We start from the raw sequence: 5,089 nt of genomic DNA, 5'->3' as shown, positions 1-5,089 counted from the left end.
GCAGACAAAAGGGGGTCCCTCGCCTCCCCTGCGACACACGGCCATGGGGGCTTCCTCCCCTGAACCGCTCCGCTCTGCCACAGATTGCCTCGGGGTGTGGGGGTGTGTGTGCGGTGGGGGGGACCAGGGGGGACACGGACACTGTGCATCTAGCGAGGTAGCTCTCTCTCTAGTGCAACTGTAATTGCCAACAAGCCGTAACAGCAACCATCGATCGGGGAGGAGCACCGGGTGTCTATACAGTATTTTCATACAAACTTATCCTCCCCAAGAAAGTCAATCGCTAATAAAGCAAAGCCAGCAGCAGGACAAGCAGCACCGGGGCAGAGGAGATCCCCCCTTTTGGGGAGGGAGCGGGTAAGTAGCACAAAAACGTCCTGCGGGAGGAGGAAAAACGGAGAAGCCTTTCCCAGTTCCGACTTCCCTCACCCATGAGCTCTCCGGCCTGATCACGCTGACTTCAGCAGCTAGGAGCATCAAGGTCCACAGTCACCAGTGCCAGCAATATGGCACCGGTGCCACGAGCCCAGGTGCCGCTGGAAGTGATGTCAGATACAGAAAACCCTGTGGTAGGTTAGAAAGTCCTGGTTTAAATTTAGTCAGTTAGCCAAGATCAGTCTGATCTGTTCTAGTCTTCCTGTTTAACGGTGCCTCACCTGGAGCACCACTGCTGATCCCTTCTGCTCTTCCTCATGGATGGTGCGTCCCTCTTGGCAGGAAAACGGACCGCTGACCCGATACAGAGCGACTGAGCGGTCAAAGCGAGGAGGGGATACATCCTCAAAAGACCACCGAAGGCCAGCCGAGACCCCCACGCGTGCAGAGAAGGCATCTGATGTGTCAGGGTTACGCAATGCTACGCACACGCATCAGATAGTTTGAATATGTATTAGGTAGGAGTAGTTTAATAAATTAGATGCAATTGTTACTGTATAAAAGGGACACAACTGACGAATCCGGCCTGCTTGATTTGTGCAAAGTCCACGGAGCACCCTGCGCAGAATAAAACAGTATCTCTCCCGCCTGTGTGAGATTGGTCTCTTGCACACCGTGTACCGAATCCGCTTTTAGGACAACAGATGCAAGCGTGTGGCTTTTTCCAGGGTTTATGGGATGCCAAGGGGAAGAGAGGGAAGAGCTTGCTTGTTTCTGCTTGTTCTTCTTTAAGTACCTTTCCCTTTCCTTTTAGAAGGCGGCCACTGCTTTAAAGAACAAGGTGCTTTCTCAAAGTTAAAAGAATGCCTATCCCAGTTAAAATAAAAACCATTTTTGTTTAGATTTCATTAACCCATGTTCTTTATCATCTAAAATGATTTTCCAAAACGGATGCGCATCTTGCCCGTAATTCTGTAATGGCATTTTCCGGACTGAGACATCAAAATGTCTTTGTGTGTAGGTTGTAGCCTCAGCCAGCCCAGCTCTTGCAGGGTAAAGGCCCTTTCTTATGCAGCTGCATCTAAGATCAGGGAAGTGGGACATCCTCCTCCACCTGACAGAACCAGTGCTAAAGAAGATCAGCTCATGGATATCTTCCCTGATTTATGGCTTGTTCTCCATCTGGTCAACTCGCTAGCCATTCCCTGGTCCTCACCGCTGTCCATCTCATTGTACAGCCCCCCAGCAGAAGGGACCTGGTGCACTCAGCCTGTACCACGGTTTGTGGGACAGGACTGAGGAGAACGCCGTCAATGGAACCAGTTTCTCAACCCCATTTCTTCTTGGAGGGAAAGCATTCTTTCACTGCTGATGGGAGTCCGGGAATGAATACAGAGGCAGATAGGGTGGATAATCCGTGCACCATGGTGGGAACAAGCCAAACAGACCCCGTGTTGCATTATCATCTGACTCTTTTAGAACATCGCCTCATTCTGCCAGACACGTTACCCCGTCAGACGGCCACACATCGCTACTGCTAAAGTAACAACCAGTAACACAGTGTTATGTGCTAGACCAGCATTGTGCGTGTAGGTGCTGACGGTGCCTCAGCTCAGGAGAGGGCTGAAGAATGATGGTTTATTGCAAATGCGCTGGCCTGATGGCAAAAAGCTGCCTGAGCATGCCCTAGGCACATCTGAAATCTTAACTCCCAGCCTCATCCCACTACCTATCAAAGGCATAAATAATTACACAACTTGTAGCAGAGTGGTAAAATCTAATCCAAAACATTTTCACCAATTTTGACCTTTTTAATGCTGTGAAGCATAGGGCAGCAGTCCATCCAAGACTAGAAACCTCTACTTCTTCTTCTTGGAGGGAAGGAGTGTTTTCTGCCAGGGTAAGACTGATTAAAATAACACACAGTGCCAAGCTGATGCTTGTTTTATTAGAGTCTCATACAATGATTTTCAAATGTAAAATTCCCGATTTATGACACTCAAGGATCAACATCGTAAAGCTTGTCGCTCTTTTTTCCAAAACCTCTAGGTTGTGAAGAAAAAGACATTCTAACCCAACATCTTCAGTATGTTAATTTGAAAACGTAAACAAAGTAGAATTTCATTTTAAAGCATTTAATAGCGGAGACAAGCAATGTGTAAAGCTGAATTACAAAAGAAACAATACAACCCGACACTCATGCTACAAGTTTACCTTTCCACAACCATTAGTACTTCCAGGTCAGTTCTTTCCAACAAAGAGATGCTGTAGTGGCAAGAAGATTATGCTGGGGAAACAACAACAACAACCCCCCCACGTTGTACCTAAAGTACTTCTCTGAGAATTGTAACAACAAGGTAATTTCTGTCCACCAGAAAGACACAACCCCAGCACAAAATAATACAGAGGAAGACCGAAAAAGTAGAGGAAACATAGAGAACAACCTGTGCCGTAACGGTCTAGTCTCAATAGTTAAGGGGACTGGCATACATTATGATTAACAAGGAGCTTTATTCCTTCCAAAACTAACCCACCTATCAAACAGTTACTGCCGACGTTCAACACGTGCTGTGCAGTGAACAGACCACTCTTGTTTCGACAGCTTTAGAGCACTCCTTTAGTCAGCAATGCCCAGCAACTGTTGGCGGGGCTACTTTCATTTCGGTTTAAAATGGTGTCTTTGGGAGTCAAAGTTACAAAGGCCACAGTTGCTAAGCGGGCAAATAAAGGCCATACTTGCCTTAAGGGGACTGAAGGTCCCTCCCAGGAAGGCCCCTCGAGAAGGGGGAGTGTGTAAAAGTCCTTTAGAAACCGGGCTGAAGATGGCACTCCGCAGCTGATAAAAGCCACATCCTATGAGGGCTGTGACTGAGGTCAGTAACACCCCCCCTCCCCCCCGTGAGCAGTTTTTTCCCCAAAGACAGCCCAGAAGAGGAACATTTCCTGGGAATGCTGCACCTTACCACAAGACAAAAGGACACCCCTGAATGCTCCTTTGCCTTGGCAGACTTTTTTGTTTAACCACAGAAAAGAGGGACCCATTCTTCAAGAGAACGTAGAATCACCTGAACTGCCAGAATCAGGCACAGGCTCGGACAGAGCCAGGACTGCATCTGCTCGTAGCTGCAGTATTCGTACCTTCTCCAGAACCTGGACAGACCTCTTCCTTCTGACTCCACGTTTCCTTTGTTTACCATTTGGTCCAGTTGCTGCAGGAGCTGCACCGCACCCTCAGCCTGACCGGTTCCTGTTCTTTGTTCAAGGTTAGATCCCACAGGCGCCCCTGTCAGAAACAGCAGCAAGAACAAAAACACAAGCTCGCTCTCTCCACACTCCCTGCACACCCAACGGCAGACCCTGAAACCGAGAGGTCGGTCCAGACTCTGACTGACATCACGCCTGGGAGCTTTCAAAGCAATCACAGTGCAGACTGGTTTGGAGGTAGGCTCCCATCTCACAGCCCAGCTCTGAAAGAGCTACGTAGCCTGGCTCTATGGGTGGGAATTGCTTACAGCCAAAATCATTGCTGACCTACCGCTCTATGGTGGTTCTAATTCCTAGTCTCACGTGCTGGAAAATACCAAACACCACTTCTAAAGGAAAACTATTACCAATGTCATCCTTGCAGCTTTTGACTTCGTATGAGCAATTCGAATGAAACAAGCCAGGAATTCCTTACTTACACAAACTCACCCGGTTACAGCCCACAGTAAGGGATGCTGGACTAAACTCACGCTCATCTTCTTTGGAGGAATTCTGAAAGGAAAAGGAACCCAAGAACTTTCACACCATGTAAAATTCTATTCTACAGGAGATCTTTGTTTCTTTGCTTGCTTGCTTGAAGAACTACAAGGCAGGGTCTGCTCTCTTGTTCTGTGACTTTATTTTCTTTCCTGCTACTATGAGGACCTTCTTCACCAATATCTTTCTGCCCCTCCCTCCTCAGGACATTCCCAGGCCTAACATAAAGCTGGAATTCATTGACTAGACTTTAATATAGCAGATAGTGAAAGAGGAACACCAGCTATGGCACAGACAGAGATTTTAAAAAACATCGACAGAGGTGCTGTGGGAAATAACAGCCGCTGGACAATACAGGCCCCTAGGCATCAGCCCTGCTAAGACACACTCATAGGAAGCAGAGTAACAGGGCAGGGACAAAAGTGAAAAGTGCCAGAAGCAAGAGGTGAGCCAGGAATACCCATTCGCAAGGCTATCGGCAATACAAAGGACCACAAACAACAAAACCACCATGGAAGCTTCTTTAGGAGAAAGTGAAACAACTTTGTCACAGAGATAAGAGAAGAGAAGAATAGATCCCTCCCTGATGGTGCTTCTCTTGCACTAAGCTCAGGTTCACGTGAAATTCCAAACTTTAGATGGCCAGAGATCTTGGCAGTTTAGTCTCAGAGCATTAACTAAGGTAGGAAAATTATCTGCAGTGACAGGCTGAGCGTCTCCCAGTTCCTTCTTCCTTGGACTTCTACTGGTGCTCTTGGTAAGCAGAAAGATGCACAGGCTCAACTCCAGTCATCCTGACCAGACAGCCTCCTGTCAAAATCGCAGGCCTGGAAGGCATTTGGATGAGAGCTGAAAAGGCAATCTATTCAACAGCCATGCGACTGCGGCACTTCCATGCTCCTCCTTCTGAATTGAGTGCCGATGCTGTAAAGTCAGTCCTACGTGTATACTAAGCAGACAGATTTCCTTCATT

The 5,089-nt window shown here is 47.7% G+C and overlaps 1 pseudogene; it reads left to right on the top strand.

The window, feature by feature from the left end:
- The first annotated feature begins 506 nt into the window (after window positions 1–506).
- The window catches only part of LOC104835885, a 16,218-nt pseudogene continuing 11,635 nt past the window's right edge, over window positions 507–5,089 (top strand).

This window comes from Haliaeetus leucocephalus, unplaced genomic scaffold, assembly GCF_000737465.1.
Source record: "Haliaeetus leucocephalus isolate CR32 unplaced genomic scaffold, Haliaeetus_leucocephalus-4.0 Scaffold406, whole genome shotgun sequence".
NCBI classification, from domain to species: domain Eukaryota; kingdom Metazoa; phylum Chordata; class Aves; order Accipitriformes; family Accipitridae; genus Haliaeetus; species Haliaeetus leucocephalus.
The sequence above is the reverse complement of the archived record's forward strand: the minus strand, read 5'-3'. Positions and strand labels throughout refer to the sequence as shown.